Below are 20,692 nucleotides of genomic sequence, written 5' to 3' on the forward strand. Positions count from 1 at the left end.
TTTGCTAGCCGCCGCCGCCGCCGCTTCTAGTCCACATAAAAAAATTTACAGGAAGGTGTGAATAGCAATGGCAATCCGGCGTTGGAAGCCGTCGCTTATATCCGATGGTTACAGTATCGCGAACCTGGAACACAGATATCGATCAATCCGATCGTCAACTCTAAACATATGAGGAAGATGAGAAGTTACACATAGTCTCCCGCCACCTGAAATGTATTCAAAATGTCTCTACCTATAAATCGGTCAGGTGCAGGCAGAAATTACTGCGCGCTTAGTTCACGTCTCGGCCGAGCGGAAAACTTCTGTCTGTCGGAAGTCCGAAGCGCACAGCAGAAGGCCTAGCCTACACGGGGTCCAGTTGGAACAAACTACTACAATGGACGTCTACTCAGTAGTTTCCTACAGCCCTAACTGGTGTCCCTTTAGGCAGCCTTCTTCCTAGCTGTGGCATTGGGGAAAAAGCGAAATGTAGGCTTCCTTTTTAATATGAGATAATGTCAGTTTATGTAGATCTGTCTTTTTTTTTTTATGCCAGTCCAGCTGCCAGAACCAGATAAATTTACTCTACTAGAAAAAAAAGCGTGTTGACCGAAACGACAACACCATTACGACGATATGATATCGATATTGTCTCAGTCAGGGATACGTTTGCTTTGTTTTGCCCAATAACTGACTGTTTGTTTTCTTGCTCCCGATGTTTATGCCATAGCAGTAACTGTGCAATGTCAAGCTTGGAATCATTACGTTAGCCGAAGGCTGCGAGCATTCGAGTCGTTCAACGACTTCACCAGTACCCGTGTTATTTTCAAGCGGCGACTGACCAGTAGCCAATTGACGGGTAATTTATATCTGAGGATCGAGAACATTTTCCTTAAGTGGGATTGTGTTCGACAGATACAGTTTTCCTCCGTCGACTTCAGCGCGGAGGACCCAGAGACCTGATACAACACAAGAGCACAATCGGTGAATGATGTTCGATCAGCTCTAGCTTACCATTGAGATGAGAAAGCCATCGAAACGATGATGCTGACAGCGACATACGTCCGCAAATACGTACGTATGCCTGGAGGAAGTGAAAAATCGTTGCTTCGTAGAGAATATTTTACAATGGCTGCTAAAATTAGGGGTGCACCAAATTGGTGGACTGAAAGGACACCATTATTTTGAAGCATGAACACGGAAAGGTTTAGAGAAAAAGAAGAAAAACGCATTTGTATGTGATGGAATAGACCATATATATATATATATACAGACAAGGCTATCGAAATAAATCCCACGTTGAGGCGCTTGTTCCATTGTAGACATACACTATAATATATGAATTGGATTACCGTCGTGATATCCCAATGAAATTGATATATTTTGTCTCACGTATTGTCGTTTTTGTGATGGACGATTGCGTATGATCTCGAGTGCGTCGGCAATATCTTCACCGCTGTGCGGCCGTTGTGACGGCCGTGCGATCAGGCAAAACAGCACCGACCTGTCAAGAAATTACATAGAACATCCGCTTGGAATAGATTCGAGAGCAGCGATACTGCAGAACTGAAATGATCGTGAGGTGAGCGCACCATTACAAGCGATATTTACGAGTAACTACTGTTTACGGCTAAGTATTACTAAAGGCTGAGGGATTGCAAGGCTGGCCTACCGGCGCGTATTGTTTACTATATAGTTAATAGTTCGCACGGTCACTTCCAACGTCTACGTACTTCTATTAACCGTATTTGTATTAGGAACGAAGTAAGTTTCGTTAAGCAGCCATTGAGCAGTTGGCGATTTTACTAGTCGTCCAAGGAGGCAGTCTAAGGAAAGCCACGTGTAGACGATTGTTTGGATGTTCGAACAGCTTTTCGCTATCCACACGGGGCCATGGAAGTAAATTAAACATTTTCGATATACTCCTTATAGACCCTTATCCGTACGCTTTTCATATTGCGGATTCATTCATATTCATGAGGATTGACTATGATTTAAAAATGTGTCAGTTAAATCAATGATCACACACAGCCGCTATGAGGTTTTCAGCTAATCGCTATTATTAACGTCGATCTTTTCGGCCAGCGGTTGAAGTAACGTCAAAATACGTATCGGCATGACGTACAATGTGAGTCGATAGATATTTTTCAGCGCGTGATCTAGAATATTCACTTTCGAAGCATGATAGAAACTGCCGTTCATTGCACATATGGGACTTTTACCAACAACAACTTGTATCTCCGGCGACCAGTTTTCTTTACTTCTATATTGACACTTTATCGCTATGATCATCTACCATCTTTTGTACGCTGACGCAAGGTACACATAATGAGATACGGGTTGCTTTTGACGCTGCGGCATACAGAAAAGGGACGAAAGAAAGATTTCTGCCGATGGGGAACTAGTGGATAAATAGGTTAAATGGGGCTCATAGAACGTGTTTGTTGTTCTGTGAGGATGAAGGCTACAATGTTTGTTTTCAACAATCGGCCGCGCATTATCAAAGATCGTGTAGGGTTTATGGCCGTTATTGATCTGATAATATAGTTCTGCATGTATTTACGTTGTCAACACAGTTTAGACTTATATGCGCAGCGACTTTAATTTGGGCTTCCGGCTGTTGTGCATAGTAAAATTAAGTCACACGCTTGACTCCCCCAGCGCTGCTTATTTTTCGCGTTACAGAGGGAAAACGTTTGCAACAGTTACCTGGTTACTTTCAGGAAACAATCGACAAAGAGACCTGTAAAAGGGCACACGATCAACGTACCTACTTATAGCTGTTATAATACATGAGATTTTATGTACTGTTCATATACCATGGATGTACTCTTTTCCCGGTTGCATCTTCAGCCTTGAGGTCGTCTTTAATGACTGCGTATCAGAATATAGACTGTATTTGAACGCATATAGTCTACACAGAAGCGGACCATCTTAACAGATCAGCATATACGAGGAACTCCGCGTCATTTACGTACAATTTGTGACTACGGAAACAGCTGCATCTAACGAGTACGACGACATCACCATTCTTTCTTAGTAGAAAAGTTTGGGCATATTACTCCCGGGATTCAAGTTCATGGCGTTTCGTGTTAATGAGTACGGTGTGTACTGCTACTGCTATGTAGCGATACTTTCCTTCTTCTGTAGTATATTGTTACTTCTTATCCGTATACAAAGGACCAATTAGCAATAATACAAGCTTTGTTTAAACCAAATGTCCTACTTTGTCAAAAATGTACAAGATGTATATCAAAGATATACAAGCTCCGGGAGGGTCGTTGACTAGAATTTAAGGCGGCGTTGTGCAGTAGAAAGCGTTACTTCTGCCTTGATTTCTCACCCATTGTGTAGTAGGCGTTGTGAAGTAGGCCGTGACTATGGGCAAAATAACGAACGATAAAATAAATTAGCTGTCGTCGGACATACCTTTAGGCGCACACTCGATAGCAGATAATGCTCTGGTAACTGGAACTTTGATCAACCGGAAAATACTGACGGAGCTGTTTCAGCGAAAATGCGTCGACCCGCTACAGCAAATATGTCATCAGCTTTAGTAGTTCAGATGAAGGAATGATGGCCTAATCAATCAAATGATTCATATCGGTAAAATTTTGCTGATGCTGAAATCACTAGAGGAGTCGCCAGCGTTAGCACCAACCTACCGCCACTTTCAAAAGAGCCCGTAAGGCTGAAATTGTTACCCTATCGAAATTTGGTGCACTTGCGCTTCTGTCCATCCTACAGGGTTCTGCGTAAGGTCTTTCTTGATTGCGAATTTAAAGGTGTACTGGCAAGGGAAGGCTGTTTACTACCAAAGCACTTGTGGGGTTGCAGGTACCACGAAGAAAGCACTACTGAATATAGCACTGGATAAAGGCGTCGACATTCTCCGATGGGAGTCGACACTGGAGGAAGTGTAACTAGTACTATTTCGCATCTTTTTTTGGCACTTAGAGAGACGAATGGGTCGTTTAGATCTATTTCTCTCACTTCTTTGGTTCAAAGAATATCCGCTGAAGTGGTAAACACGAATGTTCGGACGAACAGATTAACGCTTTGAGCCCACAACAACTGGGAATGGAGGGAACAAGGTGCTCTTGAATCTCCCACCGATAAAGGCAAAGCCTTCTTATGAGGAACGTTAGAATCCATACTGCTTGTCACCCTCAGTCTTATAAACGCGTTCCATTCTAGTATTCTCTAGCTATACGGTTTTGTAAGATTGTGGCCGACTGTTAAACTTGCCGCTAAAGTGAAATTTTTGTTGATAATTTAAAGCTTGTTGACATAGTCGAATCAATGAATCTCTCGCATGTGATTTCCCGTTAGTTGATCTCTGAGTAAATGAAAAACAAACAGTATTCTTTTCATATAAAGCTCGACGACATTTTCTGCTAACCCAGAGATGCTCCGTAGACCTCTTCAGGCAGCTGGAAAAACCGTGGTCGATCCTCTACTGTACTCACCGGTGTCGTGGTCCTGCAGTACCAGGCCATATCTGTACGTTAGCAGGGCAAGGTACGCCCTGGGAACACCCTACTTTGCAGGATAAATACTTTTTCTATGCGTCGGCGTTTGGGTCTCGGAAAGAACCAGAGCTTAGGACTACAAATCTTCTGTAAGGAGGTCCTGCGATAGATTTGAGAAACTTTTTGTGTAAGAGAAGGGGTAGATTTTTCATGCTGCAACGGCCATCGATGTATGTGCACCGAGGCAACAGGACCGCCGTCGTGGGTACGGTGGTTGATCGGGTGGAATCCAGACCTAGCGAACGATCTGAATAGCACATAGGTTCACATCTCATAACTATGACATTTTATAACACTACAATCAATTACTGGTCATGTATCGAACGAGCAAAGCGGACGCCAGAAGCTTAACAATCAATTACTAGCAACATATGCGTACTCAACTATTCATGTTCTGTTTCAACGATGTTTTATCTATTCCCTATATTGCCCTTTCTGATTGTTCCTGTTTCGGCTAGCGTCACTTCACCACGGACATATGTGCGAGCCCAACGACGGTAACCTTTATGCGCCGCAGGCAAAATCCGTAGACCAAGCCATTTTACCGCATTACCTTATCAGTTCATAGTCATGTCCACCGCAAAAACAATATCGTTCTGGCTCTAGGACCCTTCGCTCTTCTAGTTTTCTGTCCATCTACCCTTGTTTATCTATTTATTGAAAACGCGCATATTTACGTATAGTCTCGTTTTCGCCCAAGGTTCGGCTGCTGCTTTCTGTTTTTTTTTTGTCGTCTACTTCGATTGCCGCCATTGGCAGGAGAACAACGGCTTTTCGACTGCTGTTTTCCGTCATTTGATTTGCTAAATAATGTACATATATACATGTTGGTTTAAACAGTGTGCCAAGCGGCGTCAGTGCTTTGTAACAGTAACAGCGCGACCCCTTTCTATTGCCAATGCAGCACACTAGGTTTCTCCTTTCCTTCTTCGAGCTATTGCCATAAACAAATTCAGCTATTGCTATCTCTGCAGCTGATGAGTTGACTGAACAAATAGTTACTAAATATCGTCCTACCTTTATGTCTATCCAGTGGTACGTCAAGATAGCATAAATATCCTACCATATTATTTCTTTATGACGGCATTTATACATACACGCACACACAAACACACACACTGTACACAATTATCATATTTGTACATACAACGATACATGATACCCACACGGCCATACTTATACAGGCGACAGCGACGGCGATGCGGTACGGATCGCCTCTTAGATGATGGCAGCGGAAATACCAAGCAACCACTTGGCCACCACGCGTGATTTTATGGATGGTCGTTAGCCATTACCTGACCAGCAGTATGCGCTGGGTTTGAATTAATTTGTTAGCTACAAAGTTCTAATTATGTTTCTCGTTATTTTATCCCATTTGCCGCTCGTATGTGCGCAAGTTTATGAACGTGTCGACTACAGGATGATGGGTTAGACGTGGCAGTGCGTAACGGTTCCGCCAGGAGATGTGAAGTAGCTACGTAAAGTCAGGGTACGGCAACTGATATCGACGGTTGATGATTGGTCTCGTCAGAGTTGGACCCCCCCTGATGCACGATGATTTGAATCGAATCATCTTCCTTTAATCCGGGTCAGATGGCGATCGCGGCCGCAAAGGTAGACATCAATGGCCGGGACGACGGATAACAAGGCCAAAAAACCCGCGCCCAGGCCCAGACAAATAACAAAACGTCAAATAAGACAAACCTAGCTGAAACCATCAAATATGATTGCATAGCTGGTAAAAAACGTACAAGGATGGGGAGAGAAGCCCACGAAGTAATTAATAACATTTAGCATCAGCAGCAGCAGCAGCGTGGCTTTTCCATTTGACTCGACGTCTAGACGCAGGCTCACCGCCAAAAAACCGCCTAAGCACTATATTCTATCTGACAACTAAGCACTAGATCTGTGCTGCCTCACCAGCCTAAACCCTAAGGAGCTGACCTGACGTTTACATTATTTGACGATTATCTACTGATGGCTTCTTTCGAGTACCATTATCGGCAGCTTGCTCGGCAGCGGTCAGAAAAACACCGGAAAAAAATGCTTTTAATATAGACAAACCCTATATTTCTAATCTTCTTACTAGCTCGTACAAGTAGAACAGCAGGACATCAGTATTGCATTTTTATTAAACTTCATGATTGGCGTATAGGAATAGCTAGTAGCTCGGCAACATAACACGCATTGTTTGGCATCAGATAACACAAGAGCTTGAATTTCAATCCCTATACAAGCCATCTTGGGTGCTTTCCGTAAGCAATGCAAACGATCGATTTTCGAGAAGCCGTATTCGTAATATCTACATTTTCTTGTTTTAACTTCGTTGCGCATTGAATAGAACTACTCTCTAGAGAATCTCTCTCATACTTGCTATAAGGCCAAACATTCTTCTATTTCAATGTCTAAAATTCCTGTATTGGCTATGAAAGCGTCTCAGTATCGAATTTTATCAAGCGTATATGTTGCATAAAGCAACAAACAACTACAGCGAACTATTAGGACTAACTAGTCCGTTTTATGGTTCGTAGTAGCAGGCCACGAAATGGGAACCTTGCAAACATCAAAGTTCGTCCCCATGGTTTTAGACATATGAAATCGACACACAATTTGGCCATTTGGACCAAGCTTGTCGTTGGTAGAGCAATTCAAAATATCGTCACGGCTAGCTGTTTTTTATATCTCTCAGATATAAAAAATATTGTAAAATTAAATTGTCATCGTATGCAAGCAGACGGCTTTACTTGCAGTCTGAAGCGAAACATCAATATGCCTTATTTGCATTTTACAGGTAAATAGTTTCTAATATTTTTGAGGCTGATCCCTCCCCCGCGCTATTCGAATGAGTTTTTTCTATATACGTGGCGTGATTTACATAACAATTCACAAAATCAAATATACATTAGTACATGCAGTACGTACGTACGTACATATGTATGTTAAAAACACACTATATTGCGACAGTCATGTTAATTACTATCAATGTTTTGTATGCTATTGAACCGGATAGCAATACATATACTAAATGATAATCCATCAATTTTCATCATTAAATTTTCCAGTCCAAGTTAGAAAATTTACGAATCAGTGTTAATGTACTGGCTTCTTTTAGTCACTCACATGATATCAAATAAAAAAAATTAGAGGGGTTTTCTGCAACGATTCGAAGCCTTTGTTGTTTTTGTGACCAAAAAATCGTCACGCCAAAAAACAGGTTCTAATACCGATAGTATAAAGGTCACCAATCTAAATAGATCTAAACGTTAATTTGAGCACATTATATAGATATAAACAATATGCGAACGTTTTCTTTTAAAGTTTTTATTACTTATGTGGACCTCCTCCCCAGAAACGTATTTGTGAAATTTCGGGTTTTTATATTATGTCAAGAATAAATCATAGTGCCATAGCGGGGTACATATAGAACGAAAAGTTGTAAATTTAGGAGAAACGCATTCATCTGAAGACGACCAAGTGGTAGACCAAATTTTCGATGTAGTGTTTATTGGCACCGTAAGGGTCAGAGGTGAGCAAAAAAAATGGCTAGGGCAATAGAAATATAAAAACAAACAGAAGAAGATTCAAATATAGACGACAATACAGTGACGCTAGACGAATGTTTATTGAAAAATCTATTAACATTTCACCTTTTATAACAGTTAACTATACCTCTTATGCAATTAGCAGTTCTAAAATGCATAGGTTGTAAAGGGGTCAAATTGGACGCTTAGACGAAGACTAACTGATCTTCTAAACAGTATAAAGGCAACTTTGGCAAAACATTCTAGAGCCTTATACTGGAAATGCAACGCCCTATCGCTATTGCTTGGTCATATAGTATCTGTGTTGAAGACTCGAACTCATAGGTGCCGACTCCGTATTAGAACGCAATAAGACAAAACTTCCAAGTTACCCTATTGTAACTCGTTAGGCCGAACTCGAAAACATTCTTCCAATAGCAACGAGTTTCCAACTAGTCAAGAATTTATGATTGAGCTAGTATAAGGTTCCTAGTAGTATAAGGGGTTCAAACAGCTCCCATTGACCATATTGCTTTTGCGTTTGCTTTATCTTGGATAGCACACGTTTTTGATCAGTGGACACCGCAGCTTCTTCGACAGAATCGGCCATCCATTCATTCTCCTTTGACGTAGCAGGACACTTGCGAGCAAACGTTAACAAGGGACTTGTTTTAGAAATGTACACGTTACGTAGCTGTTAACATTATTAACCAAGCGTAAAATGTCGCTAAACACATCCATTACATCTTTTGGGAAAATAGTTCTTCGACACCTAGGCCAGTGGACCACTAAGAAAAGACGGTGGTACGATTGTTACAAGTTATATATGCTGCCATCACAACTAGATAGATCGGTACTACGACTGTATGACATAGAGAAGTAGTGAGAGAGCGTGGGAACCTGTGCCAGGGTCCAGGGCAGTCGGCTAGCGACTACAAAAGTCCAAGCACCGACGACGCGACAAGAAGCGAGTGCGGCTCTACTGTAACGTTATGGCAACGACCGACATTTGAACTGAAATGAAAGACAGTATGGCAGTCTAATAATCTCAATGTAGTTTCAGCATGAAAACAAAAAAAAGAACAGAGAGTGCATACAAAATAGCTAGGGGAACGGCTACATGTGCCTTGGATCTATTTCAGATAATTAACTCTCTCTCACTCTCTCTGTATATATATAAGTAAGTAATGGTCGATTCGTTACGGGATCCACTTATCATATTGATCAGCATTCGTTCATTCTTCACACACTTGAGTTTTCTTCTTCTAACTTTATTGTCACTAAGTAGAGCCTACTCTTACGCTGTATCAAGTGCATGTATTTAAATTGTACAACGCGCCACATTCATACGAGGCTGTATATCGCTCCCCAGCTTTATAGCTCTCAGCTAATATATATGGACAGTGCCATAAGTGCGAACTTCACACACATATACTTTAACGAGTATATATATTGCCACAGTGGCATGGTACTTTAGGGGGCAAACTCCACTTAGGGAAATTTTGCTGAATGAAACATTTCAGCTATAATCTTCGCTGATATGATAAACTGAAAAATAGTCATTATGAGGATACTCTATTAAGCTTTGATAACACCAAATATTTATGGATTCAATTGTTCTCTTTAAACTTTAGCCGAGTAAGTCATAGTGGTCTTGCCTTATTCCAAGCAGTTGGCGTATTTGGAACCTCTGTCTGAGTCACACAAGGCAGAGGAAGATAATTTCACGAGAAAAGCACTTAATCAAAAGTCCCAGAATAAGCAAACAAACAACGGTGTTTGTTTATATTCAAATTCTTGGAAGGTCTTATAGGAGAAAATCGGAGTTGCTCTACATAAATCAAACTAAAGATATCTGGTTTTGTAAAAGGGTATTGTAGGGGTTCTGTGGCCGATATAAATGAGTCGTCCACTTCAACCTTGCTTGACAAGATGATCTATTTGGGTTGGATTTTAGATTTGTCGGTGTATTAGTATTATATATTATTATTATTATTATGATTTGTCCTACTTTAGCGTTGTATGAAACGGGAAAGGTATTTATGGCAGATATTGATCCGTTATTATAACCTGTATCTGTAGGGCACGGTCTGTCAGTCGTTCAGCCGCTGTCCAGTTTTAAACAAGAATTTGGCCACGAAATTCCCACGTGACGTTGCGGTCCACATCACCTGCCAGGGGTTATCTCCATTTGCTAGTATCATCAGCCGATAGTATTAAGAGCGTGTCGTTGCTGTAGCATCGTCTGCACAGATGCATACTCACAGCTTCGATTTGTTTTGTTTTTTTTTTTTCGAATTTGTGCCAAGTTCCATCCTGTGCTTATCTCGTTAACACTTTATCTACTAAAACAATGGTCGGTGTTACCAAGCAATTGTGATTTGGGCCTTTGTTATTACAGTTACAACGGCAGTGGTACACTGTGACGACCTAGCTACTCCCAGCCTATTAGTCCCAAGCTGCAATTGTATCTATTACTAAGACCGTGGGCTTATACCTTTGACGATGAAGGCTATCGTTGAGAAAGTCAGACTGTAACGAAGTTCTATGGGAAGTAAATCACAAATTATCTTCTCAAATGATTTGTCTTTCAGGGCTGCGTGAACTGGATGGCAAATGCGTCAGACTATTAGGTGCATTGCTATAACAAGCGTGATTAAGCGGTTACTACTGCATCAAATTTTAGCGTTGGCAGATTGTTGCCATACCGCTCCATAGACCTGCTGAAAAAGCCCCCAGTTACATCTACCCCGTAGAAAGTATCGTTTGACAATTAAACCTGAGAAAAAACTTGTTAAATATAATTAGTAGGAAAAAAGCGTATAGCAAACCGTTAATACCGGTATAAAAACAAATTATATTGACCCCCTTTGGTTAACCCTGGAACTCTCATAGTGTTCGCTGTACGCACACATATACGTATATATTTGTAGGGTCATATAGATGATAATGTTCTATATCATCCGCTGTTTGCTGTTGGGGGGTCTGAGGATGCGTTATGTATGTACATTAAGGAAATTTTGCTGCATTACTCAGTACAAACGTCAAAAACGTCTTTCAAATATCGCTTCGCAGAACAGTGTTTCCGTTGTCTTATTATAGACTGAGCCGGAGTTACAGTATGAAAAATAAGCAACAAAAGATCACAAAGCCAAATGAGCTATACAATGGGAGCCCTTCTTGGCGACTCTCTTCGTATCAGCTACTTCGTTGGTTCCGCTTGGAGACATTCGCCCGTCAGCCACACATTCGATAGCAACAGCGTGACGGCGAGAAAGCTTTGTGCCATCCAAGCCATTCTCCTTACAGCAGATTCTTCAATAAGGATTTTGGACTCTTGTCTCGGCTAAGGAAGATGCAGGAAACTGAAGTGTAATGAACTTATTCCCCGGATCGGCCAGCAGTAAAATATTGCCGTCGTAGGAAGGAAGAGCTTGAATGAGAAACCAATATTCAGATAACGATTGCAGCTGAGATTATGAAAAGGCCGACTCTATTGTAATAGCCATTGACGGACAACACCCAACTAGTCATAGGAAATCACAGTCGCAAAAGAGGCTGAAAATTGAGTCGATTTCTCGCGCGCTACCAACGCTCTATCAGTGCCGTCCGCAGACGAATTCACAGTGCAATTAAATGAAAGAAATGCGACCGGGGCCACGTTCCATTGCTAGATTAGTCAGGTATATGGGAGTTTAAGGGGGAAGCAATAGCAACGGGGTTCGTGCAGTTCGGACGAGCCTCGTAGACATCGATGATATGTTGTTACTTGGATGTGTTGTCCCTATCCAGTTATCACTACGGCAATCTGGCTTAATCTGGCCGTAGTCGACTGGCAGACCCGGTGGGAGCTGCTGGAATGGACACTTCGATCGAGAGAGATCCTTGGCAAGCCCACATATGCCCAAACAACCGAATACTGAATACAAGAGGACCCAACAAAACAGTAGCATTACTACCGGTGACCAGCGCCAGCAACAGAAGCCGGGCGCGAAAGAAAAATGAGGATCAAAGCAAATACGGGTCTCTACAACGACAACAGTTATCGGAGCATGAGCAGTGCGTAAACGTATGTCGAACATATTAGGAACGCAGACGACAACGGCGAGCAAAAGACGAACGAAGGTAACAAGGCCCAGTGTAAATAAGTATCAGCGAAGGAAAGCTCATATGGAAAAGGCAGCGATCTCTTTCAGAGAACTGATGATCGAGAGGCAAAAATTAAAGTCAGTACCCCAACAAACGCGCTGCTTCCACTCGAATAGTATCGCCTTTCCTAATATTGATAGCCGAGTCTCGCTTGTGTATGGTCATCGTATGGGATGAACATAGAATGAAAAAAGTCAGGAAATAATGCAAAACAGCCTCATATCAGCGAGGGACAGGTTAGTTGAATTTTTATTGAATTTTGACAACGGGACAATGAGATTTCCGCATTATATGACGCATATAATGATTCTACATATACTCGACCGTGAGAGATCGAGTGTGCGGGAGCAGGAATGATTGCGACATAATAAGCAAATACGTGAATGTGAAAGCGTTTGCTTATCTCCCAACGGAGGAAACTTAGCAGATGAAGACCGAGCTCAGTATAGCAGATTCACTGAAATAAAACAACATGAAACAAAGAAGCTTCCCGCTAAGCTAGAGAGCTTAGGGTCGTTTTTAAAAACAAACATGCAATTACTAGGCGACCCGTAATAATATTAATTTAGTACCTAAAAATGAATAGCTGTAATAATTTCTGTGCTTAAATTACTCACAAACGGACTATGTTAAACGCATTTGTGCATTGATTCGCTTCCAGGGGATGCCACTAGAATCATTGATCACATTTTTATCGTCAATTAATAACGCATACGTTATTTTTTTAGGCATTATCGCCAGTTTGCTTCTTCGTTATTTCAAAACAATATCCTGTGTGGTAGCCGAGGAAAGTGTGAGGCATTGCACCTTTGTAACAAGAGGCAAACTCATCAACCTCAGTAGCAACAGGAACCCATCCTACGATATCTTAAGATTGTTATGGTAACCATGAACAGAAGTGACCGTTCGATCTGTCTAGATGTTTTTGTAAAGGTACTGGATCGTTGAGTAGAGGATCTTAGAAGAGGAAACCACTACACAGAATAGCCAGTAAGTTCAATTGACGAGCACACACAGATGCCCGTTTATCATTGCACCGGTGTCACCGAAACAGCCCAGGAGAAGAGAGCTAAATGCCACAGCTTCGCCACATTTTCCGAGTGGTTGATCGATCGTGGACCTGTATAGCATATATCATTATGATTATCGAAAATGATTGTCAGCTATGAATATGTCACTTTTAAATAGGAACTCATCGCTTTTGAACTCGAATGAGGAATCGCGCAGCCGATTAGTTCTCGCTCAGATCGTTCTCATAATGTCAGATCATAATCAGAATACATGTCGAATGAGGAGGGATGCAGCGAAGCTTTTGAGTATTTCGTTGTTAAATATTTCTAACAAGCGTATTTATTCGATTTAACTACGTACTGTTTGTATGAGGTCCTGAATAGGTGACAAGTCATTTAGGGAAATGCCCTCTGTAGATGCACAACTAGCTCCTAACTAGTAACTCAATATAAGGCCACATCGATACGCCTAAGCCCGATGAAGTCCGGCTCAATGGCGCCGTCTACAGTGAATTGACGTCTAAGTTGTCCAAAAACCCTGCCCTGGACAGAGGCCCAAACTGCGATCAGAACTTTGTTTTTGAAATTAATGTTGCTTTTACGTCTCACAGAAACACTTATAGCTTTCTGTTCAGTGTACTGAACTGTAAATTCATAGTTTTACAACGAATTCGGTTCGGCCTTTACAAAAGAGGTGCAGCGATCTAATGCTACAGTTTAGATTTCCTAAAACATTAATACACGAAAAACAGGTGCTCAATCCAAGATGGAGACACTCTTGAAGTACTGTATCAAGCAGTGGCTCTTTTTTTGACCCATCAGGAGTAGAACTTTTTCTTTGGAGGATATGACGGTTTGATAGTCGACGCTCAACATTTTTTCAGACAGGACGGCAGCGAAAAGGCCTCTTAGTCTTTGCCTTGCGCAAGGGATTCGTTTTTTTATTCACTATCAGAAGGCAAAAAAGAAATTATTTCCAAGAACACTGTTTATGTTTGCAGTGGTCTTCAAGTGTCTCACGACAAAGAGCGGCCTTACTACCCAACGACTCTAAGTTCGGTGTTTCATATTGCTTTAAATGTTCGCCAGGTGTTTCGCAGTTATCAATATTTGGGTTAACTCTTTGCTTGGGGCTGCTTACTTTTGACATTTTTTTTGTAAGCATCTTCTCTTCATCTGACTGTCTGCTGTCGTTCTCAAATTCACCTTTCAGTTCCATAGAAACTGTTACAAATCTCGGTCCGCATTTCCATCCTATTTTAGATATTATTATGCTTTTTGGCTGAAATACATTTTTGTCCTTAACCATATACGTTCTGTTTTTGATCTTGAGCAAAGTGCTTGGCTGTGGGGTGCACTGTGTACCATTCCGTCCACTCCTTGAGTTTATTAAAGGTATCTGTTAGGGCCTTTGCAGTCCTTACTACGTAAGCTTGGAATTATCTATGTACATCTATCTAATACCAACATTTTTATAATATACCAGTCTCCCCTTCGATTCTGTCGTACCGTTTCGAGATATCTAGAATCAGAAATCTTGTCCATTCATCTCGTTTTTGTCAATATCTATCCTATACCCATTCTTCCCGCCACAGTTCAAGGGCAGGCTTCTTCATTATCAGATTTAGCTTAGCGCTCGCAGAGGGCTCCATTCATTCTTCTGCCAACATGTCTCACGGTGGTATTACTCATTCGTTACTTATTCAAGATGTAAGGTAGCGTCTCTAGAGACCGTCCTGTGAAATGTATTGCTCTCATTACCACTGTCCCCTGGGCCTAAAACAAGGATCCTAGTTCTTTCTACTTTTCAAGTACATGTTTGCGATGGATGGAAATGCGCACTTTATTGAATGCTAAATACTTTTACCTAGTATTTACTGGTTTTCCTTCTGTTCATGGTGAACACACAATAGAGAGCACGCACGGCGACTGATATTCCGCTAATTCTGTATTTGGTTTGTTACAATTGATAGTTGAGTATTAAACTACGACCTTAAGCAAATCCAACTCGTTGTACTACTCGGAGATAACTGTTGCATTGTACATTTTCCATTTAGTTTACTGCCAATCATAAATGTAAATTATATGGCCTATTATCGATATATTGAATGCATAGCCCACGAAAGACTACTGAACTCAAGCGAAGTACGAAAAGGACTCAATCGTGTGTTCGGACGTAACATCTGATTTTGTAAGATCAGTCATATTTCTGAAGCGCAAATTGTATATCGCATAGATACTATAGTAGGATAAGTCAAAATTTTGATTTTTTACCGCAGCAAAAAATATGTTTTTTCTTTTTTCTAATTGAAAGATATACATACGCGTATTATATGTCACCTCGGATAATTGAAGATAACGGCCGGTTATGAATAGAGATATTTAATCTAATATTTCATTGTACGGGAGCTACTGTCATCGGTTGAATTGGTATCGCTCGATATGCACAGCGTAATGAAATTTGGAAAGGCTGAATTCTTCATTGAGATGCTGCCCGCTGTTAAGTATCTTCTATGTAGGGCATAATAAAAAGTTCACCAACTTCAACAAGTTCGCAAGTGCGCAACTGCTTTGTGGATAAGCAATGTGATAATTAAGTTTTACTTAAATTTCAAATATGAAAAGGTTTGCAGAAGGGTTTAGCCTCTACCTGTATAAGCCCGTTCATCTATAAGGAGGAGATACGCCTATGTGATTCTTTCAGAAGTCCACATTTAAAGAACGAAATCACTCATACGGGAAATTCTGCATAGGATAAATGTTAGCATCAGAACGAACAAGAATCTCGCGGTCGTTTTGTCCGATTCACACCTCGACGCATCCGATTGCGAAGGCAAACAAATCGTTCGAAATACTTCGATCCAGCGTTGACGGGCGCCGTACTGTTGGGTGGAAATCCGGCCGGAATGGCCTCACCACAGGGGGAGTTTTTAAGTCTGATAAAATCGGCCGATACTCATGAATGCTTTGAACTGCTGCGGAAACGTAACCAGACGACATGGAGGCCCTTAAGCAGCCGAGCTGGTATTCCAAATAAATGTTGACCGTATTGATTAGCTTCGAATAGCGCGAAATGATGCGGGACTGCGATACATTGGCTAGGAAGCAGCGCAGATGTATCATTAACAACATCTTATTGTTACTACTAGCGTTTAGACGTGTTCGGCGCTTCATATATAACAAGGACTCTAAGTATCCTGTCACCTTATGTAATATTCATAACAAGCGCCCGTAAGTATGCGATGAAGCTTCGTTATAACAGGTTTAACACAAGATTTCGATGCCAACCCTTCCGAAAAGGATAAATACCGGTTATGTAAAAATCTGTACTGATTGGCAGTAGATAGCAGCAGAAGGGGGTAATAATGGTCCCGACCGGCTTTGATATCACATGCCTGGCCATTCTAATTGGGTATACACCAGTCATATAGTGCAATCAACAGTGCGCATATGAAGAAGTACCCCATTGGATTGCTTTGCGTTTGACGATCAATCATTACCGTTCTATAGTACTAAGTCTAATCAGTAAATCTCTCTTAGTTCTCTTGGCGTCTGTAATTTGAAGAGATCGCGGAGGCGTTCTCACTGTTTGCATGAGCGGCTTATTATGCTTCGTAAAGATGGTATTGTATGAGAATCCTATAATACCAGTCTTTCCCAACTGTGAAGGAAACACACTGGCATTATAGATGTCTGAAAATAGGCACGGTGGGTTCAACACGTAGAGGTAATAAATGTCGTTCAAAAGCACTCTTGGAGATGGTCTTTTTATACTAGAGAATGTCACTGGTAATTACGAAACTCGGAGAAATCGGCTCTATACGCCTGACACCGAAAACCCAATTACAAATATGTTCGATTGCGCCGTCCGTGCCGTTCGGTACGATGCGACGTTTAATAGTATCATTGGTATTGCCCCGGGCGAGGGCGGGCATCACAAGATCTGCCTAGCTCTCATTTTGATATGATACATTTGATAGGCATACATCAGTTTCGATTCTCTCCAGCATATGCTCGATCAAGCGTCTTCGATTGTTTGATCGGTCACGATTGTCACTTTTGGAGCATGCTTAACCAATACTTAAACGCTCTTCCTTCTACGTTTAAATAGGAATATAAGCACTACAGAGTAATGCTACATAAAACCTGCATTCATATGGAGGTTGGTAGTCTCACAGAAACGTATGAGTGCTGCACGGTTGGACATGTAACTCACGTGGATTTCAATGCGAATACAGGCGCCCCCTAGATTTTGGCTTAGCCCGACATATACCTGTTCGGGTTGGGTGAGAATAACGAGCCTGGAGATAATAAAGAAACCCAATAGTAGTACTGTTATATTATATCTGATGAAAATCTGAGGTCGGCGGTTAAGGTGGTGCCAGCGTATCGCGACAAAGGAATTATACTAGGCGCCCTTGTTGCCACTGTGAGTATTACTGCTGCAGCGGTCGCTGATTCTTACGGTTTTAGCTATTTCAGCAAGTCAAGCCACTCCTGCGTGTATATAGAAGCGGACTAAAATGTTTAGAGACAAGATTGAACTTTTAGGTACGGGTAAATATATGGCTGTTTACATTGTTAGTAACGATTGAGAATAGAGTTAAGACTATGGTGGCTACATGTTCTTACCGTACGACATGAACTTTCAGAAATAACAGTTTGGCGTCATTTTGAATTCGCAGCAGTATATACATTAAGCTAAAAGTGATTTGTACGACTGTAAAAAAAAAGCATGCTTGATGATGACGTAGTGCGTAGCGTGTTCGCCTCCTAAACCGGTGGGACTTGTGGTGGTCTGAGTTCGAATCTAAGCGTAGATACAATTTGTTTCGTGTTGAAGGTTAACCCCTTAGTGCAGTGGAATCGGGCGTAAAATGCCACTCATTTGAAAGGAGCAATTCGTAAAAGGATTGATATAAATTTCAAGGCGTTTAGTTGATTTAAGAAACAGCAAAAGATAGCGTCCTGAATTGTTTGTGTTAGAAGCACGAGAGGAACCATATAGTATCTGATAATCGGCATTTTAGCTTTGAGTGAAGAGGAAGCCACGTTCCTCATATACAGTACGAAAATCGAGAAGCAACTAACCCGAATCAATAAAACAACTATGCGGAAGAATATTTTCTGAAACAGCTACATATCTGGACAGCTAAGTGCCTGTTAATGTTGAAAGATATCAGTTGATCTTTCAGCCTACCAAAGTTTATATATCGCAGATAATCCTGTTATCGTTCTATGGGGCATACTCTTGGAGCATCTCCACTTGTTGTGTAATTGTAGATTATCCGCGAGCGATAACAAGACAAAAATGCAGCCAAGGAGTACTTTCTCAAATGTTACATAGACTGGTCAATTAATGTCAACATCCGACAACATTAAAGATATAACGATATATTGGCCAACGTATTTGGGTACAATAACATCCTCGTACGTTCCGATATTAAAAATTCTATTTTTTTTTTTTAATAGAAACAGTTATCTTGCACTTGCTTGGTGACTGCTTGATTTCATCTGTCGCAATTTGAATAGTTGCATAGTTCCGCACTTGATAGAAACGTGGGATGAAGCGCTTCTATGTGAAGCTCAGAAATTGATAAGCGAAAGCTGTTAACGTACTTTGTTTTTTCGAAAGTATGATTTGATGACTTAGAATTTTGTACCACCCGAATAACTTCTACGAAGTCTTACAATCAAACCTTACGCTCGCCCCTCGTAGTCTGGTTCAAAGCTACTCACACTAGAATATTTTTCTTTATTATCCTGCCGTTCGTCCTAACATATAGCTTGTTTTTCCGCTGCCAATACCCATTTCAAACCAACGCCGTCTTGTATCGACATAGTAAACTCGGTGCGTACCCCTTTATCGGTAGCTGATTTTTTTTCAAAGTGCGAACTGTTACATCTAATACGCTGATCCAAAAAGAGTAATATGGCAAAAATATAGAATGTCAATCACACAAACAATACGGAGTTCGTCCGAGCATTAACAACAGGCAAAGCAACCTTAATTCGATTATCAATTTCCGTTCCTTCTTGCTCCCGATCCAATATAAATATACACTGTCTCCTATAGTTACCCTATCGTAATGGTACGGTAACGGAACGCGCGACAAAACAAAAGTAGCCTTTAAAGGGCCCAGCAGGGGCACGGTAACGGAGCAAAGCGACGCCTCTGCCAGCCGCCGGAAATCGTCTCCAACAAATCCCGTCACATACTGCTGAAAACCAAAAAAAATAGTATCCCATGAACGCACCTGTTGTTTATAAGCGACATCGGCCATCAACCGAACACCGAATGTTCGACGCGTTGCTCTGTTGTCCTTACCCGCCTGCACAGTAACCTGTATTTGTTTGAATTGCTTTGTAGTGTTCTTCAATTTATACTTCATGTTTCGCCTCTACCTAGATCTTCCTCTCCGTCCGCTTCTCGGTCTATTGGTTCGGGGACACGTGTGCTATGGGAAGATCTTCTTCGTATGCGTGCCTGACGAACAACGTGAGGCGCTACCGTGTAGATATAGGGGAACGAGGACTGCAGCGACAATGAAATGGTTCGGTCGAAAAGTGGATTTGAATCACATAGGATCGGACGTTATCGACATACAGTATCGCAAGCGCACCGGAACGAGCCGAAGTGATCGCTTAAACAACGACAGTGTAGCTCAACGGTGAACCTGGACAAAGGATGTAAAGCTACTGTGCGGAAAGAAAACAATGGCAACAACAATCTGGTAGATTAGTTTGCCATCTCACGGTACAGCGTCTTCACAGTATTAACATAGATTTTTTTTCTCGTTTGTAAACATATCCTGAGAACGGATATCGCCGATTGATAAATAGAGTAAACGGTGATGCCGAAATTGGCCTCCCTCCAATTGCTTCCTTTGTCTAAAGAAAACCTAAAACGATGTAATTAAGCAAAACCACGATAAACAGATAAATTATTAAACTACTTATAAATAAATACGAAGAATTTAAGATCGCTTTTGCTTTACGTTACGTAAGTCTATTGCACTGGATATTCGAAAAGAAAATGCTCAATGTTCAATGTTCCAGTAACGAACTGATTCACAGTCAGAGGCCAAGGCCACAGTCAGAGGCCAAGGCTTCATTAGCAGCGTGTGACCTAACCTCGCCTAGCAACCTAGCTTTCCCTTTATTTGTTTGCTTCATTCATCCTGAAGTACCATAATCAATCAAATCTGTGCAGTATCTCTTACCTTCTTTTACCTTAGCATCTAATCGATCCTGTCGCGTATCATTATTATTATTAGCCGTATCAAAATTAGTTTATTTTTTTATTTTATTTATAAAAAAAAAAACGCTTCAACAGTATCGTAGCTTGTATTCGCTTAGGAGTGATTGTTGGATAGTCAATTTTATGGATCATATCTACGATGAGATGCAATAATTATTGTTTTCAAACAAATATCATCAATTTATAATACAAGAGTAGAGCGGTCGTCACGGATGAACGGGTCTAACGAACGATTCAGCC

At 41.2% G+C, this 20,692-nt stretch overlaps 1 long non-coding RNA gene across 1 annotated transcript; it reads left to right on the top strand.

Annotated features, from left to right (window-relative positions):
• The first annotated feature begins 10,280 nt into the window (after positions 1-10,280).
• Positions 10,281-12,764, top strand: LOC147755690 (uncharacterized). Its single transcript, XR_015328842.1, has 2 exons — positions 10,281-10,388; positions 10,627-12,764. It is a non-coding gene; the product is annotated as an uncharacterized LOC147755690 (long non-coding RNA).
• The last annotated feature ends 7,928 nt before the right edge of the window (positions 12,765-20,692 follow it).

Source organism: Varroa destructor, unplaced genomic scaffold (assembly GCF_002443255.2).
Source record: "Varroa destructor unplaced genomic scaffold, Vdes_3.0 BEIS01000005.1, whole genome shotgun sequence".
Classification (NCBI taxonomy): Eukaryota; Metazoa; Arthropoda; class Arachnida; order Mesostigmata; family Varroidae; genus Varroa; species Varroa destructor.